General features: G+C 40.8%; 1 protein-coding gene across 1 annotated transcript in view; it reads left to right on the forward strand.

The window, feature by feature from the left end:
• Window positions 1-499: 499 nt before the first annotated feature.
• ANXA4 (annexin A4) overlaps window positions 500-21,916 on the forward strand; it is a 94,720-nt gene continuing 73,303 nt past the window's right edge. Inside the window, exon 1 of the mRNA XM_042932569.1 lies at window positions 500-546. The gene's annotated coding sequence lies outside the window, so the exon portion shown is untranslated. The remainder of the gene's footprint in view (window positions 547-21,916) is intronic.

The raw sequence follows: 21,916 nt of genomic DNA on the forward strand, positions 1-21,916 counted from the left end.
ATGAGACAGAGAGAGCGATAACAGCTTCATTTGAGTATCTGGATCCAGCCATTCCTGAGGCTGCCTCCATCCCCTTATATGAATTACTTATATGAATTAATATATCCCCTTTTAAAAGAAGCTAGTTTGTGTTGGGTTTCTATCGCTCAAAATCAAGAGTCTTGAGAAATACAAATACTGGTCAAACAAGTTTTCATAGATGAAGTGACCCAAGAAAGAAGGGATTCACCAGAAAGGTAAAGCGGAAGAGAGGCAGAGGCTGAGGAATGTAATAGCAGCTACTCTTGGAACCGCAAGCAGCTCAGTATGGCTAAAGCTGAGATGTGTGGAATGGCTAGATAGGTGGGCAATAGCCACATCAGCAAAGATCTTTGTGCCCTGCCAAGATAATTTGGGGTCTGTATATGGGGTCGATCAGGATCTGCCGAAGAGTTTTAAGCCGTGGTGTGACATGATCAAACTTGGGTTTCAGGTCACTCGGGAGATGAATCTGAGGGAGAACACAACAGGAGGCAGTTTCAGCAGGAGTCTGCTACAGGAATCCAGGTGAGAGGTCCTGGTGGAAAATGGCTCCCAAGGTCTTGGCTTAGCCATTGGCTGGAGGGAAGGGCAGGCACAAAAAGAATTGCACTTCGGTCATTTCGAGGTTGAAGCATCTGTGAGACATTTAGGGGGAATTGTCCAATTGGTATATCAAAAGAGGGGCCTGAGTTGGAGATTTAAAGAAAATGTTTTTGCATCATTCATTCAGCTATTGACTGCGTGCCTACTACTTGCCAGGCACTGTGCTGAGAAAAATACGGTCAGATCTCTGCTCCCCCAGGGTTACACTCTGGCAAAGACAAAACAGATAATAAACACGTAAAAAATAAAGAAACAAGGTAAGTGCCTGATAGACAATAAAGCAGTGTCGTGTGGTAGAGGCCATGGAGTAGGGGCCTCCATTAGTTTGGATGCTCGGCTGGTAGCAGATGCAGAGGCCCTGAGGGTGACAGAGGCAGCCACAAGATGAATATTCTCAAATTCACACAAATATAAACATGTCCATTAAAAAATTCCATCTGTTTTGTGAAGTTGCCTTCTTTGCCTGGTCATGCCCTCAGGGCTGGCCAGGACGTGGTGAGAGGCTTCAGTGCCAAAAGCTGAGGCTGGTACTTGGGAGACACCTACCAGAGCTCCTTTGTTCTTACCCAGCGCCTTTCATCCCACATTCACAAAGCCCATCCTGGCATCCATGCTGTCGGGCCTGGTTCATTGACACAGACAGGTGGCTTTTGATCATTATCCCTGTGTCATAAATATGGGCAACAAAGGTCTGAGTTTACAGAGCACTGGCCAAAATTATTTGATGAGTCAAGGACTCTTCCTTTGGGTTGGACCAGTAATACCTGATGTCCGGGCCTTCCAGCTTCCTGAAATTTCCAGCTGCTGCATCTTTCTATTACAGTTGTTTTCTCTTTTACTCCATGCATCTGACTAAAACCTTAGTTTTTCTTCAAGGACCCTGAAGTCATGTTGCTTAATTCCACCTACCCCAGGCCTGCTACTCAAGCCAATCAGCTTTTCTCCCCAGAATACCCTTTAAATTAAAGTGCTATGTAAAATTCTAACTATACATTATGACTTATTTCTTTTTTTAGAGCCTTCAGTATGATGGCATAATTTACATTACACTTATTTTTTTTATTTTTGAATTTATTTTGTGTATACGTGTATGTGTGTGTGTGTGTGTGTGTGTGTGTGTGTGTGTATTTTTTTTTTTTGAGAGAGAGAGAGTACGCAGGAGGAGTGGGGGAGAGGAGCAGAAGAAGAGAGAGAGAGGAGAATCTTCAGCAGGCTCTATGCTTGGCACAAAGCCCAACATGGGGCTCAATCCCACGACCCTGGGATCATGACCTGAGCTGAAATCAAGAGTCAAATGCTCAACCAACTGAGCCACGCAGGCACCCCACATTACACTTATTATTTTTTTTAAGTTTTTTATTTATTTATTTTGAGAGAGAGAGAGCATGCATGCGCAAGCATGGGAGGGGCAGAGAGACAGAAGGAGAGAGAGAATCCCAGGCAGGCTCCATGCTGTCAGCACAGAGCCCAATGCAGGGGCTTGAACTCAGGAACCATGAGATCATGACCTGAGCCAAAATTAAGAGTTGGACGCTTAACTGACTGAGCCACCCAGGTGTCCCTACCCTTAGTTTTTAATGTATAGTTTAAATCTTTTTAAATGTTCAGTGTGTTTTAGTACTTGTGTATACCAATATAACCACTACCTCATTTAGAACGTAGAAAATATTTGCAGTCATATATTTGATTAGAGTCTAGTATCCAGAATCTACAACTCAAAGGTAAAAAGACAAATAACTTAATTTTTAAATGGGCAAAGGATTTGAATAGACATTTCTCCCAAGGACATATACAAATGGCCACTAAACTCAACATCATTACTTTTTAGGAAAATGCAAACCAAAACCATTTGAGATAGTACTTCACACACACACATGATTAGAATTTTAAAAAATGGACAATAACAAATGTTGGCTAGGATACGGAGAAATTGGAAGCTTTGCAAGTTGCTGTTAGGACTGTAAAATGTTGCAGCTGCTGTGGAAAACAATATGGCAGTTTCTCAAAAAGTTAAACATAGAGTTAAAACATGGCCTAGCAATTCCACTCCAAGGTATATATACCCAGGAGAATTGAAAACACCTGTCCATACAAAAACTTGCACACAAATGTTCACAGTAGCATTCACAATAGCCAAAAAGTGGAAACAACGCAAATGTCCATAATCTAAGGAATGGATAAATAAAATGTGACATATCCTTAGAGTGGAGTATTATTCATCCACAAAAAGGAATAAAGTATTAATAAATGCTACAATTTGGATAAGCCTTGAAAACAATATGCTAAACAAAAGAAGCCAGAAACAAAAGGCCGCCTGATACTCCATTTATAAGAAATATTTAGAATAAACAAATCCATGGAGACAGAATATAACTTAGTAGTTCAGGGGATGAGAAGAGGAAGGAATGGAGGGTGACTGCTAATGGGTAAACGGTTTCTTTTGTGGATGATGAAAATGTTCTGGAAGTGGATAGTGGCAGTGGTTTTACAACCTTGAGGCTATACTAAAAAGCATTTAATTGTACACTTTAAAAGCATTTAATTGTACACTTTGTTTTTTTTAATGTTTACTTATTTTTGAGAGACAGAAAGAAACTGCATGTGCATGTGCATATGAGCGGAGGAGGCAGAGAGAAAGAGAGAGAAAGAATGACAAGCAGGCTCCGTGCTGTCCGCACAGAGCCTGACTCGGGGCCCATGTGAGATCATGACCTGAGCCGAAACCAAAAGTTGGATACTTAACCAGTTGAGCCACCCAAGTGCCCTAACTATACACTTGAAAAGGGTGAAATTTGGGGCTCCTGGGTGGGTCAGTCGGTTGGGTGTCTGATTTCCGCTCAGGTCATGATCTCACAGTTCATGGGTTCAAGCCCGGTGTTAGGCTTTGTGCTGACAGCTCAGAGCCTGGAGTCTGCTTTGGATTCTGTGTCTCCCTCTCTCTCTGCCCTTCCCCGGCTCATGCTCTGTCTCTCTAAATAAATAAATAAATAAATAAATAAATAAATAAATAAAAGGGTGAATTTTATGGCATGTGAATTATATACTGATAAAAAATAGTTTAGGGGCACCTGGTGGCTCAGTCGGTTAAGCGTCTGATTTCAGCTCAGGTCATGATGTCATAGTTCGTGCGTTGGAGCCTTGCATCCGGCTCTGTGCTGACAGCTCAGAGCCTGAAGCCTGCTTCAGATTCTGTGTTGCCCTCTCTCTCTGCTCCTCCCCCTCTCACGCTCTCTCTCTCTCTCAAAAATAAACATTAGGGGCGTCTGGGTGGCGCAGTCGGTTAAGCGTCCGACTTCAGCTAGGTCACGATCTCGTGGTCCGTGAGTTCGAGCCCCGCGTCAGGCTCTGGGCTGATGGCTCGGAGCCTGGAGCCTGTTTCCAATTCTGTGCCTCCCTCTCTCTCTGCCCCTCCCCCGTTCATGCTCTGTCTCTCTCTGTCCCAAAAATAAATAAAAAACGTTGAAAAAAAAATTTAAAAATAAATAAATAAATAAATAAACATTAAAAAAATTTTTTTAAATAAAAAAATAGTTTAAAACTTTGCACTTCAAAAGAAATCATTAAGAAATGCAAATACAGGGGCGCCTGGGTGGCTCAGTGGGTTAAGCGGCCAACTTCGGCTCAGGTCATTATCTCTCGGTCCATGAGTTCGAGCCCCGCGTCAGGCTGTGTGCTGACAGCTTGGGGCCTGGAGCCTGTTTCAGATTCTGTGTCTCCCTCTCTCTGACCCTCCCCTGTTCATGCTCTGTCTCTCCCTGTCTCAAAAATAAATAAAACGTTAAAAAAAAAAAAAAAAAGAAATGCAAATACAAAGTAGATTGGGAGAAAATATTTATGAAGCATGTATCTGATAAAGAACTACTATCCAGAACACATTAAGAACTACAACACAATAACAGAAAGACAAACAATCCAATAAAAAAATAAGGCAAAAGACTTGAGTAGACATCAGAAAAGATATTCAAATGGCTAATAATCATATGCAGAAATCTTCTACAGCATTAATCCCAAAGGAAATGAAAGTTAGTACGACAGGGAACTACAGACTCACGAGAATGCCTGTAAGCAAAAAGACTGAAAATAAGCACTGGTGAGATTGTGGAGCAACTGGAACTCTCAGACGTTTCTGGTGGGAATGTAAAGTGAGAATTAACTTGGGAAAAGTTTGGTATTTTCCTAAGTTAAATACAAATACAACCTAGCAATTCCACTTCTATGTATGTATCTAAGAGAAATGAAAATACATGTCCAAATAAATCCTGGCTCACAAATATTCATAGTAGCATTATTCATAACAGCCTCAAACTGGAAACAATCCAAATGTCCATCAATTGATGAAGAAACTGTGTGGTATATCTATACAATAATATATATCTTAGCAATAAAAAGAAACAAATTACTGACACATGCAACAAATGTATGAGCTTCAAAAATATCATGCTAAGGAAAGAAGGCAATGATTCCATTTGTATGAAATTTCTAGAAAAAGCAGAACCATAGAGATAGAAAGCAAATCAGTGTTTGCCTGGAGCTGATGCCAAGAGGGAACTTTTTGGAATGAGAGAAGTGTTCTAAAAGTGGATTGTGGGAACAGTTGGGTGGCTCAGTCGGTTAGGCATCCCACTAGATCTCAGCTCACGTCTTGATCTCAAAGTCAAGTTCAAGCCTCACCTTGGGCTCTGCACAGGGCATGAAGCCTACTTAAAAAATAATAATAAAATAAAAGTGGATGGTGGTGATGGTTACACAACAGTATAAATTTACTTAAAATCAATGAACTGTTAACCAAAAAGAACAACAACAAAAAAAATCACAAGGAAATGGACACAGAGAAGCTTTGGGATAAAGGTAATATTCTTTTCCTTGGCTTGGATGGTAGGTGGCTATTTGGATGCGTTCACTTGATGATAATCCATATGCCTATATATAAATTTTTTTCTCAAATGTATGATTTATTCCCTTTATGTATGTAATTCTTTTAAAAAGTTTAAAATAAAAAATTAACCATTCAGGCAGTCTAAGCGATTCATTGATGAAAGAAAAATCAGGATGAAGTTTAGTGTATTGCTGATGCCTAGTGGGCCTGATTTGTGCTATCATAAACAGCCAAGATCATCCATTCTACCCATAAATTAACATTAACACATTTTCTACCCATGGTGTCTGTTTACTCTTCTCTCAGGGGGTCATCTCACTACATTTTTTGCTTTATTTCCATACGTACTGACTCTTACCTGTTCTGAATCTTCTAAGAGAGGAGACAGGCAGATGCTTCTCACACAGATTTGTTTGTTTTGGTTTTTGTTTTTTAGATATAACTTGTAGACAATAAAGTGAGCAAATCTGACATGCACAGCAAGGTGAATTTTTATGCATGTATACACCTGCGTAACCATCCTCTCTATAGAAAGTATTTCCAACACTCCAGAAACTCCTTTGTGTCCCTCTCAGTCAGCACATCCCCACCAAGTGTAACCACTGAATACCCAGACCCACCAAGTATAACATCCTGACTTTTGTTATCATAGGTCACTTTTGCCTGTTTTTGAACTTCATTTGAGGATCTAGACATGTTCGCTTCTGTCTTCTTTCATTCAACTTTATGTCTGTGAGATTCATCCATGTTGCTGCATTGTAAGAGCAGTTCACTCTTTTATATTGCTATGTTGTATTCTATTGTATGACTATGTCACAGCTTACTTTGATGGACATTAGGTTTTTCTAGTTTTTGGCTTCACCGATAAAAGTGTGCGTATCTTTTGATGGATATAAGCGCTCAGTTCTGTTGTCACCTAATGATATTTTATACTAGGTTTTATTTTGTTTTATTTTATTTTTTACACGAAGTTTTAATAAAGTAAGGTGCAGCATCCAGATCAGAGTGGGTCCATGGCATTTGGACTTAGAATACCTGATCTCTACCATGTAAGAGTAACACCAAAATGCTACCGATGGCGGTAATTTTGAAAACAGAAATAATACCCATATCGCAAGTCTATATGAGATCTAAATAAGAAGGAAACGGTGAAGATCCCAGCACAAATTGAAATCTGTCATGTCTTTTCTCAGCTAGTATCTAAGACTTATTGCTTCACTAGTGACTGAGCCCAAGACTTCTCCGCTAAAGAGGAGGGACAAAGACAATGGCTTTAATAATGACTCAGGTATCGGTCAGTCCTAGAGAAAATTGTAAAGTAGGTTAGGTGCCTTTAAGGACCTTCTCCACCCAAGCTTTCCTCTTCTTTGGAATATCTTCTCCCCTGTGACCCCCTCCTTCCAAAGCCAGGGTCCTTCCTAATGCCAAGGTCATAATGCCCTGGACTGGTACCTCATCCAACCTGCTCATCTTAGGTGACTCGTAAACTCTGAATCTGCCTGCAACCCTACAGCACACACCATCGGAGCTTGGCTTTCTACCAGGTGACAGGAAATCTAAGAAACTCACACCATCTATGTGATCCCTTTCCTCTAGGATATTTCAATAGGAGTCATCTAGGAAGAAAGCTAGAATTTAAAAGAGCTGTTTTAAGGGTGGACAATCTGGCTGGGGATAAGCTCTCATGGGAACCCCAGGGCTGTGTGTCTAGCTGGCTAGCTTCAGGCATAGCTCAGCAGGTCCTGCATTTCATTGCAGATGTTTGGTTTGGAAAGTCCCCCAGCTATTTGGCTTCTGGAGTCCTTTCTCACCATGGGGCTCCTCTGTGGGAGGACAGAACTCATCAGTCACATTCCCCAAATGTCAGGCTCCTGCTGTGTGACCCCAGGAGAACCTTGCTTTCCATCTACATAACAGAAGCAAGGACTCTGCAAGTTTGAACTGTTGGGCAAAGGTCCTCCCTGATGGTTAGAGTTCCCAAACAAGGTGACTGTTGGGAGATAAATTGCAATGTAAATGTCACCTCCATCCTCTGACTGTTTGTCATTTCACCCTTCCTCCTTCTCTTCTCTACGGTCTCTTAAGACATTCTTGGGGATGTAACTCACCAGCCAGAAACTAAATTATATTTAACTTTTTCAATTAGATGCTATTTCAGCTATGTTAAACCAGTACTTGAGGTGGTAAGCCAGAACATGAGATCCCTGAAAAGAGGTCCTGGAATCATTCAGGTTCAGACTTGTAGAATTATTACTTTCACTTTCTAGAACCCACCACCCCTTCCTTTAACTATAAAGCTTTAGATCACCTGCCCCCTTTGCCTGAAATTCCCTCCTTTCCACCAGGCCTATCCAACACACACACAAACACACACACACACACACACCCCACACAGACCTGAGACTTCAGCTTGTCCCTCAGGACTGAATTAGGCATCATCTCTTTAGTAAAATTTTCTCAGATATCCCAAATCTGAGCTAGCTTCCCTTCTTCCCAACCCTTTGCACAGTTTTCTTTTTTTTTTAAATATAATTTATTGACAGGTTGGTTTCCATACAACACCCAGTGCTCATCCCAACAAATGCCCTCCTAAATGCCCATCACCCACTTTCCCCTCTCCCCCACTCCCCATCAACCCTCAGTTTGTTCTCAGTATCCAAGAGTCTCTTATGGTTTGCCTCCTTCCCTCTCCGAAACTTTTTTTTTCCTTCCCTTCCCTTCTCCCCATGGTCTTCTGTTAAGTTTCTCAAGATCCACCTATGAGTGAAAACATATGGTATCTATCTTTCTCTGACTGACTCACTTCACTTAGCTTAATACCTTCCAGTTCCATCCACATTGCTGCAAGTGGCCAGATTTCATTCTTTATCATTGCCAAGTAATATTCCATTGTATATATAAACCACATCTTCTTTATCCATTCATCAGTTAGTAGACATTTAGGCTCTTTCCATAATTTGGCTATTGTCGAGAGTGCTGCTATAAACACTGGGGTACATATACCCCTATGCATCAGCACTCCTGTATCCCTTGGGTAAATTCCTAGCAGTGCTATTGCTGGGTCATAGGGTAGTTCTATATTTAATTTTTTAAGGAACCTCCACCCTGTTTTCCAGAGTGGCTGCACCGGTTTGCATTCCCACCAACAGTGCAAGAGGTTCCTGCTTCTCCACATCCTCGCCAGCATCTATAGTCTCCTGATTTATTCATTTTGGCCACTCTGACCAGCATGAGGTGGTATCTCAGTGTGGTTTTGATTTGTATTTCCCTGATGAGGAGTGACGTTGAGCATCGTTTCATGTGTCTGTTGGCCATCCGGATGTCTTCTTTGGAAAAGTGTCTATTCATGTTTTCTGCCCATTTCTTCACTGGATTATTTATTTTTCGGGTGTGGAGTTTGGTGAGTTCTTTATAGGTTTTGGATGCTAACCCTTTATCCGATATGTCATTTGCAAATATCTTTTCCCATTCTGTTGGTTGCCTTTTAGTTTTGTTGATTGTTTTCCTTTGCAGTGCAGAAGCTTTTTGTCTTCATGAGGTCCCAATAGTTCATTTTTGCTTTAAATTCCCTTGGCTTTGGAGATGTGTCGAGTAAGAAATTGCTGCGGCTGATGTCAAAGAGGCTTTTTCCTGGGGCGCCTGGGTGGCGCAGTCGGTTAAGCGTCCGACTTCAGCCAGGTCACGATCTCGCGGTCCGTGAGTTCGAGCCCCGCATCAGGCTCTGGGCTGATGGCTCGGAGCCTGGAGCCTGTTTCCGATTCTGTGTCTCCCTCTCTCTCTGCCCCTCACCCGTTCATGCTCTGTCTCTCTCTGTCCCAAAAAATAAATTAAAAATGTTGAAAAAAAAAATTAAAAAAAAAAAAAAAAAAAGAGGCTTTTTCCTGCTTTCTCCTCTAGGGTTTTGATGGTTTCCTGTCTCACATTCAGGTCCTTTATCCATTTTGAGTTTATGTTTGTGTATGGTGTAAGAAAGCGGTCCAGTTTCATTCTTCTACATGTTGCTGTTCAGTTATCCCAGCACCGTTTGTTAAAGAGACTTTTTTCTAATGGATACGCTTTCCTGCTTTGTCAAAGATTAGTTGGCCATACATTTGTGGGTCCAGTTCTGGGTTCTCTATTCTATTCCATTGGTCTATGTGTCTGTTTTTGTCCTTTGCACAGTTTTCTAATCATTGATGGATTTTCCAGTCTTAACCAATTGGCAGTAAGCCCCCTAATTGTGTTTATAGACCCAACATGCCAGGCACACAGTAAATGACCAATAAATATTCGTATAGTTGAATGAATAAACAGCTTGTTACTGCTACTGTTGTATTCTGACTCTCATTCTGGTTAAAAATGAACCTCCTCCCTAGTTTTCCATTATTCCCAACAAGAAGCTCCACAACAAGGCACCAGGGTATGTCATATCTGATGAAGCAGATTCAGAGAGGCCCGGTGAGAGGGATCTCCATCAAGCTGCAGGAAGAGGAGAGAGAAAGGAGGGATAATTACAGATCTGAGGTCTCAGCACTGGATCAGGAGATCATTGAAGTAGATCCTGACACTTCAGGAAATGTTGAAACTCTCAGACCCTGAGAGTCTATCTGCAGGTCAGTCAGCCTGCAGCTGGAATGAATCTCAAAACACCACATGGAGCCGATGAATCTTTCTGCTGTGCTGTAATATCTTTAATAAACCTTGGATGATAAAAAAAAAAAAAGTATGAGTCTCCTCCCAAAATAACCCAGCAGCTAGAGAATATTTTTTGAAAATATAATTCAATTGTATTCACTTCAATTCAGAATTTGCCACATATACTCAAGGCTCAGCCCTAGAGGATTGGGAAAATAGCAATACTAACTATAATCTCCGCCTTTAAGAAGATTTCCATCTTTGGGGCGCCTGGGTGGCTCAGTCGGTTAAGTGTCGGACTTCAGCGCAGGTCGTGATCTCGCAGTTTGGGGAGTTCAAGCCCTGCATTGGGCTCTGTGCTGATGGCTCAGAGCCTGGAGTCTGCTTCGGATTCTGTGTCTCCTTCTGTCTCTGCCCCTCCCCTGCTCACACTCTGTCTCTCTCTCTCAAAAATAAACAAAATTTATGAAAAAGAAAAAAAAAGAAGCAGCTTTCCATCTTTTTGAGGATGACACTAGTGTTGGTCTCCTCCCTATACCATTTCAGATCTTCTCACCTGCCCTCCTCACCCCAACTACTCTCATGCAGGCTCCTCCAATTGTACATATTCCAAGGCTCATGGGTGAAGGAGTACAGCATGGATCTTCAGAAGTTCAGGGCAGCTGAAATAAAGTGCATTCGTAGTGGGGAGGAGCAGAGACGATAGGGAGAGATGAGGCTGGAAGGCTCAGCAGGGGTCAGAGCTTAAAGGACCTCCCAATCATGCAAAGTAATTGATCCTGATGTCAAGGAGCAACCCGGGTAGGGTTTTGAGCAGGCAAGTGACTTGATCAGATTTATGTTTTAAAAAGATTCCTCTTGCTGCAGTGCAGAAAATTAACCAGAAGAGGGCAAAGCTGGAGGCAGAAGTCTGGTTGGCAATTACATACTGTCGATCCTGCCGTACCTGAGAATCACCTGGGGAGCCTTAATGATAAATATCTAGGAGTGCGACCCAGGCATCACCTTTTTTTCCTTCCAGCTCCCCAGTAATTCTCACAGGCAGCCAATGTCAAGAACCACTGCATTAGAAGTATTGGAAGATGTCCAGCAGGGTCAGAGAATAGAGGGACGTAGGCCAAGACAGGAGAAACATGCAGGGAGAGAGCTGAGGTCCTTGGGCCCTGTGGGTAGCATCTAGCCTGTTCCATTTTCTCGGATTCACATTCATTTTGGCTCAACTGATTTTTATTTTATTTTAATTGTTATTTTGTACAGTAGGCTCCATGCCGGGAGCACCTGGGTGACTTAGTCAGTTAAGTGTCTGACTTAGGTTCAGATCATGATCTCATGGTTCATGCGTTCCAGCCCCACATCAGACTCTCTGCTGACAGTGCAGAGTCTCCTTGGGATATTTTCTCTGTCTCTGTCTCTGTCTCTGTCTCTGTCTCTCTCTCTCTCTCTCTGCCCTTCTCCCACTTGTGCTCTTTCTCTCTCTCAAATAAATAAACTTAAAAAAATTTACCTGTGATCTTTAAAATTTGGAACACCCATCAGTAAATCAGAGCCTTCATTCACTCTGCAACATAACAATGTTAGACATTTAAAATGGAAGCATCAAGTGAACATACCAGTTAATATTACTTTGCAGTGTAGTTTAGTAAGTGCTCTGACTACCATCACTTCTTAGCCGTTTCAAATCTCACTCCTCAAAAAAGCAGCCACTGGACCTCTTCAACTTTCTGTGTATTCAAAACACAAGGCGTTATGGTTGCAACAAAATATGTCAACAAAAGAAAGCAACTGTTACTTACTCTTGTCCAAGATCAGCCTTAGGAAGAGGACAGAGTTCAGACACAAATCACTTGGGTCTTTCAGAAAGGTGGTGGCTGGATTGGCATGTTTTCCTGGTGAAACACTGAGAGGCAGAGATGGAGACACCCAAAAGCGTCAGCCTGACACTTTCCACTGCGAGATCCCCACCGCTATGATAGACACTGTCTCATGATGGGGCAGATGGAGACAAGAGCTGGCTAACCTGTTAGATTTCTCCTGCATTTAACTTCTCCAACAGAAAAATGAGCCCAGAAAGATGAATCTGTCAAGTCTTCTACTTTAAGAGTGTTTGTACCTATTTTTAAAGTAAATAATATCTGAAAATATACAAAGACCTTGTTCTGTCCTACCCCAGGAGTGAGGAAAGTGAACAGCTCTTTGGACCTGCTTACTCAGTGGAAAATGCTAGAAGACCTCCCCTTTGGCTATTCCATATCCCTTGGATACTGAGTGTCTTCTCTATGGTACATCTTTGCTTCAGAGGAAACAGAAATGGCAGAGAAAAAAAATGAGGTTTAAAATGAAACCTAAATCTTTCAGTGCCTTAGAAGTATTTTGAAGAGAGCTTTGTTTGATGACAGTACTCATTCATTATATAAACTTAAAATCTGAATTGTATTCATAATGAAAGAAATAATTCACCTGATTGTTAATGATTAAGACAAAAAAATTTTTTTTTTTTAAAAGGTAGGCTCCATGCCCAATGTGGGGCTTGATCTCACAACCCTGAAATTAAGAGTCACACGCTTTTCCAACTGAGCCAGCCAGGCACCCCAAACCCAACTAGGTTTTTGTTTTGTTTTCTTTTGTTGTTTTTTTTAATGTTTATTTATTTATTTTGAGAGAGAGAGAGCAGGGGAGGGGCAGAGAGAGAGAGGGAGAGAGAATCCCAAGCAGGCTCCATGCTGTTAGCACAGACCCCTATGTGGGACTTGATCTCATGAACCATGAGATCATGATCTGAGCAGAAATCAAGAGAGGGATACTTAACCAACAGAGGCACCCAGATGCCCCCAAGGGGTTTTTAAATTTAAATTAGTTGCACAGAAGATTTTAGGGGATGCTATGTCCATGTAGATTCGTCAATTATAACAAATACACCACTCTGGTAGAGGATGTCGATAATAGGGGAGGCTGTGCATGAGTGAGGACAGGAGGTAAATGAGAAATCTCTATACCTTCCTCTCAATTTTGCCGTGAACCTAAAATGGCTCTAAAAAGTAAAGTCTATTAAAAATATATAAAATTCACACAAAATATCCAAATTTCTGTTTCTCTAAGAAGTCTGAAGATCTGGCCACACTGGGTCTGATTGCCCCCAGGGCAACAAACCAAATCCTGGCTGACTGCCTTAGAAGTAGCCCAAGGGAGCCAAGCCATCCCAGTCTCCACCACTCGCTGTCCGTTCCCACCATTGCTGCTGGGTGTCAGGGGCTATGCCACCTCACCCCCGAGCCAGCCCACTCATTTAAGTGAATTGCCTGGTCCCTATCAGGATTGGAGTTTAGAATTTAAGAGCTAGACTCTACAGAGTGGGTAAACTTGTTAAGGTTTTGTGTTGTTGTTGTTGTTGTTGTTGTTGTTGTTTTTCACCTTGGGAGCAGTGTGAAGCCGTTGAAAGCTTTTACACAAGGCAATGACACAAATTTGCAGAGTTAGACGATCAGTCTGGATTGTTTAAATTCCAAGTACAGGAACTATTTTACTAGGGAATGAGGACAAATCAGGACAACTCAGACTCCCCTGCTCTTTTAAAAAACAACAACAAAGAGATGCTTGTATGCTAATGTTCATACCAGCATTATGCGCAATAACTAAAAGGTAGAAACAACCAAAGTATTCATCAACAGATGAATGAATAATCAAAATGTGGCATGTATATACAAAGGAATATTATTCTGCGGTGAAAAGGAATGAAGTTCTGATACATGGATAAACCTTGAAAACATGCTAAGTAAAACACAAAAGAACAAACAGTGTATGATTTTACTCACGTGCAGCATCTAGAGCAGACAAATCCGTAGATACAGGAAGTAGGTAAGAAGTTACCAGGGGCTTAGGGTGAAGGTGGGACTGGGGACTTACTGCTTAATGGGTACAGAGTTTCCATTTGGGGTAGTGAAAATTTGGGGCAATAGTAGTGACGATGGCACAACATTGCATATTTAATTAATGTCACTGAATTGTACCCTTAAAAATGGTCAAAATGTCAAGTTTTATTTTATATATACTTTACTATAGTAACAAGGAATGAAAGACTGACTGACTGAATGAATGAATGAATGGGTCAAAGTTCAACTAAAGACACCAGAAGAACAACAGAGTAAATCTAAAGAGAGTATAATAAAAGAAATAACGGGGCGCCTGGGTGGCTCAGTCAGTTAGGCGTCCGACTTCAGCTCAGGTCACGATCTCGCGGTCCGTGAGTTCGAGCCCTGCGTCGGGCTCTGGGCTGATGGCTCAGAGCCTGGAGCCTGCTTCCGATTCCGTGTCTCCCTCTTTCTCTGCCCCTCCCCCGTTCATGTTCTGTCTCTCTCTCTCTCTCTGTCTCAAAAAAAATAAATAAATAAATAAATAAAATTTTAAAAAAATAAAAGAAAAGAAATAATAAAAGTAAAAGGCAAAACGAATGAAATAGAAAACAAACAATAACGTCAAGAGACCAAAAGCTCATTCAAAGGTAGAGGAAAGCTAATAAAATAAATAAACATAAACAAATAAAATAGAAGTAACTATATTATGATAAATGCTAAAAGAGATGCACTGTGAAGAAGTCCTAATTGGAGGGGAAAGTAGGGGAGGGCTCCACAAAAGATATGCTTGTGGAGGTGTGAACTCAGGAGGGGAGAGAAGCGGTGTTCTATAGCACAGAGTTGGGCTGGTGTGTGTGTGTGTGTGTGTGTGTGTGTGTGCTGGGCAGAGGGACTCCTGTTGGAGTCACCATTGTATACCCTTCCTAACCTGGTGTCTCAAACCAGGGTATTTAATAAATGTTTGCTAAATGTATACATGTCTCAGTGTCATATTCTACAGTGTGCCTTTTATCTGTTCATGGGTTTTAAAGTATAAAATTCCCTAAGCCCTTTATCTATCAATTATGGATTTGGGCACTCCATGCTATGCTCTTTCATGACAAAGCTATGTGATGTTATTCTCCTCAGAGGCTCCCAAACTTTTCTTTATTTCACCTGAAGTGAGGCCTTTAACACATAGGCCAGAATAGAAAGCTAAGATTGACAGCGACTGTTTAAAAGAAAACTGAAATTCAAGTATAACAGTGGCTGCCCAAGTATGTATCTTAAGGATGCACATGATGGTGGGATGTGTCTATCTTCTGCCCCAGTTTTTAGGTATTGGTGATTGCTGTGGGCATTTGAGGGGCCAGGAGAAGGTACTGTTGTTGCATCAGGGATGCAGTGCATGGTTGTGCAGGTTGCTCACTGCACAAGAGCTCCTGGTAGAGGTGGGGAGGAGGGCTGAAATGTAGCCTATTTTCCACTTAACAAGCCATGCAGTCTGGGGCTTTGTCCATCCAGATGAAAGAATCCTTTTTTTTTTTTTTAATTTGGTACAGATGTGTCAGGGATTATGGGAAAATTGCAGCCCTGTTGCCCTTGGTCGTCATCACTATTGCTGCCCTGGTTGGAAGAAGGGTCGGTGCCTGAGAGTCTCCCATCTGTCCTTTCAAAAGAGTTCCCTCGATTCTCTTCAGCTTCCAAGCATCTTTTCAGATCTTTTCAAGCCCTTTGGTGGGTGACTAACCCATCACTGGCAATCCATAGATGGAGAATTATCTTCTTCCAGGAGACCTCGTAAGTTCTGTAAAAAAGCAAAGATAAGCTCACTTCCCCCACGCTGCTTTTGGTCCTGTCCCACCACTAGATGGCAACCTCCCCCAGGTACTGGAAGATGACTTTCCTAAAGACTAAACTGGGGAAGCAGGAAGCGGGGAGGCAGGGCTGCCTGTATAGAAAGTACTTTAGTTTGATCTCAGCTTTCTTAGTATGTGATTTGGAAATACATTCTGTCATTCAATTTTATTAAAGTGAATACCAGTTTTACAGCACTCATCAAGCTCATATAGAGCCTCTTCTTTTCTTGTTCATCTGACTCTGTTTCAAACTGTAGATGTTTAAATGCAGGAGACACAGGGGCACCTGGGTGGCTCAGTCAGTAAAGCCTCTGACTCTTGGTTTCACCTCAGGTCATGATTTCTCAGGTTGGTGAGTTCGAGCCCTGCATCAGGCTCTGCATGACAGTACAGAGACTGCTTGAGATTCTGTCTCCTTGTCTCTTTGCCACTCCCCTGCTTGTACTCTCTCTCTCTCAAAAATAAATGAATAAACTTTAAAAATAAATAAATAAATAAATTAGGGGGACACAGGCCAAATTATAGAGAACTCAACTCCCTGAGAACTAGTATTTCTGGGAAATACCAAAGGCCTTATTAGTAACATAATGGGGTATTAGTTAAATAAATTCTGACTCCAGGCAAAACAAAAGCTATTAATTATTTTTAACATTCTTCTTTTTTATTTTACTTTTTAAGCTTTTTTAAAAGTTTGTTTATTTACTTTGAGAGAGAGAGAGAAAGAGAGAGAGTGCGAGGGAGGGGCAGAGATAGAGGGAGAGAGAATCTCAAGCAGGCTCTGCACTGTCAGGGCAGAGCCCGATGCAGGATTCGAATTCACGAACCATGACCTGAGCCAAAATCAAGAGTTGGACACTTAACCGACTGAGCCAGACAGGCGTCCCTCTTCTTTTTTAATGGGGGCATAATTTATGTTATACTCGAAGGTGTAATTTTTAAGTATACAGTTAAGTGAGACTTAATAAATGTATACACCAGTGTAACCACCACCCCAATTAGGACACAGAAGGTTTCTGTCAAGATGGTAAAATCTCTTGTCTGCCTTCAAGTCAATCCCCATGACCTGAAGCAGGCTCAAGGCCCAGAGGAATACAAACAGTTGGTTGAGCAGGGAGTCTGTAGCCTTGAGGATAATGTGCCCTGTAAGAGGCTAAATACAACTCGTAATTACTCACAGCTTTTGCGCTTTTGTGTTTTCCTGGTAAAATCAACCATTTATTTTTAAGCAAGAAACGACATTTTAAGAATCAGTTTATTTTACACAGCATCTTATAACATAATTTTCTTCCAAATAGGTAAATACACAAAATTCGCAAAAATATGCTTAGTCCTTGCTTCATGATTTGTTTCTTATGAAGTTTTTTTACTTTGCAGTTGTTAGGCTATGGCTGGGAAATTTATCAAAACCATTCAGTGAGACTATTGATTTGTTTTAAAGGTCTTTTTTCCTGAAGGACCAATCAAAGCATTCTTCAGTCCAGGAGTTAAATTTATTTGTCAGCTTGCACCAGACTGTGGCTTTATTACTATGCTACAGAAATGCATTGATATCTCTTTTATTTTTTATTTAAATCTAAGTTATTTAACATATAGTCTAATAATGATTTCAGGAATAGAATTTAGTGATTCATCACTTACATATAACACCCAGTGCTCCTTAATGCCTCTCATCCATTTAGCCCATCCCCCCAACCAGCACCCCTCCAGCAATCCTCAGTTTGTTCTCTGTATTTAAGACTCTCTTATGGTTGTCTCCCTCTCTGTTTTTATCTTATTTTTACTTCCCTTCCCCTATGTTCATCTGTTTTGTTTCTTAAATTCCACGTATGAGTGAAATCATATATTTGTCTTTCTCTGACTTTGCTTAGCATTATACACTCTGGTTCCATCCATGTAGTTGCAAATGGCAAGATTTCATTCTTTTTGATGGCTGAATAATATTCCATTGTGTGTATACACACACACACACACACACACACACACACACACACACACATATATACCACATCTTCTCTAACCATTCATCAGTCAATGGACATTTGGGTTCTTTCCATACTTTGGCTATTGTTGATAGTGCTATTATAAACATTGGGGTACACGTGCCCCTTCGAAACAGCATTCCTGTATCCTTTGGACAAATCCTTAGTAACACAATTGGTGGGTCATAGGATAGGTCTATTTTGAATTTTTTGAGGAACCTCCATGCTGCTTTCCACAGTGGCTGTACCAGTTTGCATTCCCACCAGCAGTACAAAAGAGATCCACTTTCTCCACATCCTTGCCAACATCTGTTGTTGCCTGAGTTGTTAATTTTAGCCAATCTGACTGGTGTGAGATGATATCTCAAGAAATGCAGCGATTTCTACTAAGAGATTCTTCCTTTATTGTCGACTTCTGATGGAAGCATAACACACATGCAGAAAAGCACATAGCTCCGTGAACTTGCATAAAATGAACACACCCATGTAATCAGCACGCAGGTCAAGTAACAGACTAGTAGAACCATAGACTTCCTTCTAATCACTCCAGAGGTAACCATTACCTTGACTTCTAAAAGCATAGATGCATTTTACCTGCTTTTGAACTTTCCATAATAGAATCATATATTAGGTGCTGTGTTATGCCTGGCTTCCATCACTCAGTGTTTTATTTGAGAAAGACATTCATATTGTTACGTTGTGATTTGTTCTTTCTCTTGCTGTGTAGTATTCCGTGGTGTCACCATCCCACCATTTAATTATCCATTTCATATTGATGGACGTGTATATTGTTTCTGGTTATTGGCTGTTACAAATAAAGCTGCTACGAAAAAATTTTAAACACCTCTCGATGCATATTACCTACATATGGCCAGGATCTACATTTGTTGAGCTTGAACTGATGCTGCCAAAGTGTTTCCCAGTATGGTTGTACAAATTATACTCCCACCAGCAATGCACGAGAAGAGTAGTTGTTCCATTTTGACAACATTTGTTATAACTCATCTTCTTCATTTTAGATATTCTGGTATGTAGAGTGATATCTCATCAGGGCTTTTCTCTGAAACTAAAGCTGAACACTTTTCTCATGCTAGATTGGCTATTTGTATATCTTCTTTTGTAAAGTGCCTGTTCAAGTCTTTTGCCAACTTTCTGTAAAACACTTAAATGGGTACTTTACATATGTTTTTAATTTCTCTTTCATTTTAACTTTTCATTATGAAATAATTTCAGACTTTTGCAAAAATAGTACCAAAAAATCCCATATTCCCTCTACTTAACTTCGTATCTCCATATCTTGCATGACTTTATAATCCGCTTATCAAAATCAAGAAATCAACATTACTCATCTGTAGACCTCTTTAAAGTGTCATCAGTTGTCTCTCTAATATCTTTTTTCAGAACAAGATTCAATCCAGAATTACACATGGCTTTTCATTGTCACATCGTCTTGGTCTCCATTAACCTGGGATAGTTCTTTAGTCTTTGTCTTTAATGACTTTAACACTTTAAAAGAGTATTGACCACTGTGTAAAATGCCCTCGATTTGCATTTGTCTGATGTTGTCTCAAGATTAAGTTCAGGTTATGCATCTTTGAAGGAGTGACGCTGTATTCTCAGTGCATGGTAGCAGGAGGAACATGATGCCAATATATCTTACCAGTGGTGATGTGTACTTGACCACTGGGTTAGGCTGATGTCTGCCAGGTGTCTCCACTTTGAAGTTACTGTTTTTCTCTTTGTAGTTAGTAAATATCTAGTAATGCATTAGGTACATATCCTGTTTCTTGTCATTCTTTTGCTCTACAATGTTTTAAATTTATAGTATTCACTCATGTCTTCTGAAAAGTTTGTTTTTCCTTTCATGTTTGGATCTACAGTTCATCTGCAATCGATTCTCTTTTAGGTAAGTATCAAGATTTATTATTTTCTCATCTGATATCAAATTGACCTGGCACCATTGGTGGAAAATCCATCCTTTTCCTATGGTGCTGCCACCTTTGTTACAAATCAGGTGACTATATGGGTGAAGGTCTCTTTCTGCCCTCTCTTGTTACATTTGTTCATTTGTCTGTCTTTGTGCGACTACCACACTGACTTAAGAACCATATTGCTAATTCTTAATATCTTCACATTTCTGGCTTTGATCTCTTTCAAGACAGACTTGCTATTTTTGGCCTTTTTCATTTCAGTTTAAATTTCAGAATCTGTTTGTCAATTTCCACGTGCACACCATAAACCTCTGATAGGATGATTTGGATTGTGTTAAATCTTTAGGTCGTTTTGGGAGCATTACCTACTGACAATATTGAATCTTCAAATTTCCAACGCAGTACTTCCCTCCATTTAATTAGATCTTTATTTCTCTTAATGTTTTATTGTTTTTGGTGTAGCGGTCTTGCGCAGCTTTCATTGATTTTTTTCTATATATTTGAGGTTTAACAATTAATTTTTGAAATATGACTACCTGAGAAGAGAATAACATAGATCAGTGGTTCTCAGTGGGAGGTGACTTTGCTCCCAGGACAACTCTGGACAACTCAGGACAACTTTTGGTTGTCACACTGGGGATAGTGCTACTGACATCTAGTGGGTAAAAGCTGGGAATGCTGTTAAACATCCTACAAAGCCCAGGCCAGTCTCCCACAATGAGCCTGTCAGACAGCCCAAAATGTCAAATAATGCCACTTTCAAGAAACTTCAGTATAGAATTAAGAAGTTCCAGAAAAATGTCACTTAAGAGTCATTATTTTTTATACATTGTTTATGGATTTTTGTATGTCACGTACATAGCGATCTACAGTGACAGTTTCATCATATTAAAGTTATTCTTTCCTACTGGGGTGTGAATAAAGCTTGACAGTTTCAGAAATTTATGAAAAGAGTTTTATAATTGTTGGGAGATAATTCTCCATGTGTTCTGGGTTTCCACACATTTTCTGAGAGAAAGACATAGGCCGTTTTTTGTTCAAGGATGTTTGCGTAACAGACAGCCTTAGAAACATAAAGATAGGGGTGCCCTCTAGAGAGTTGGAGACAACTCTTCCTGGAGATATTCCAGGGTAATAAAGCTAGAGACCTTGTCCTTCCTTCTCTGGAGATTATTTGCTTACACTCTAGGGTAATAAAAGATAATACCCCCTCCGGGGAGGATAGGCAGGTTTGTTAGCAGTCCCCCACATTAGATTATAAGGGGTTTCCTGGGCTCACTGTTCCTCAGCTATGTCACAGATCCACAGTTTGCCCAGCATCACCTCAGCCTACCTCTCCATGGCCCCCATGGGACTTGGAGGCAAGGTGGAGCCCATGCTTGCCTGCTGTGCTGTAATAAAACTGTCTAAATCTATTTGGGCTGGTTGTCACTTTACTGGCTGAATCTAGCAGGCCTAACTAGAAGCTGCAGTAATCTTGGCTGCATAGGGATTGCTGGATAAAGTCCCGTTAGCAAGGCTTACCACCAACGTAGGAAAAGGAGGAGGCACCATTAATGCCATACATGTGTTTTCTCTCTGTTATATGATGATAGGGAGTTGGCAGTTAAGTAAGGCAAAATCATCTCCATGAAAGGTTCCCACGATCTGCCTTTTAGGTAGATGGGTTTGAGGTGCTGGTCCTGAGACAGCCACAGAAACAAACAGCTGCCATATTACTGTCTCTATTCAAATTCACAACATAGTTGTTGTCATCAAAGGCCTACCTGTGTCTTCAAGGATGCTGACGGTGACAATACAAGGCTTGGTTTGATCCCACTCAGTATTTTGGACTTATTTCCTAGAGGCTGGGTCCTAGTTCTGTTCTTGGGGTCCTGATTCCCCTGAAATGACCAGGTCTTTGTTATTTACTTAGATTCACCATGGCCCCTTTTTCCCTCTTGCACGAGGTTTCTCGGATCTTTGGTGGACTTTTCCCACCAATTTGCGACCAACCCAGACTTACCTGAACTTACCAGTGGCCATAACCTCAATTCAAGCTAAAAGCCTAGCCTCTACCAAAACAGAACAAAACAACACAAAACAAACATACTATATATATATATACATACATATGTATATATATACATACATACGTACGTATGTATGTATATATATAGTGTGTGTGTGTTATCATGGTAACCCTCACCTTGTACTATTTATTTGC

The sequence above is a fragment of the Panthera leo genome, chromosome A3 (genome assembly GCF_018350215.1).
Source record: "Panthera leo isolate Ple1 chromosome A3, P.leo_Ple1_pat1.1, whole genome shotgun sequence".
In the NCBI taxonomy this organism is placed as follows: domain Eukaryota; kingdom Metazoa; phylum Chordata; class Mammalia; order Carnivora; family Felidae; genus Panthera; species Panthera leo.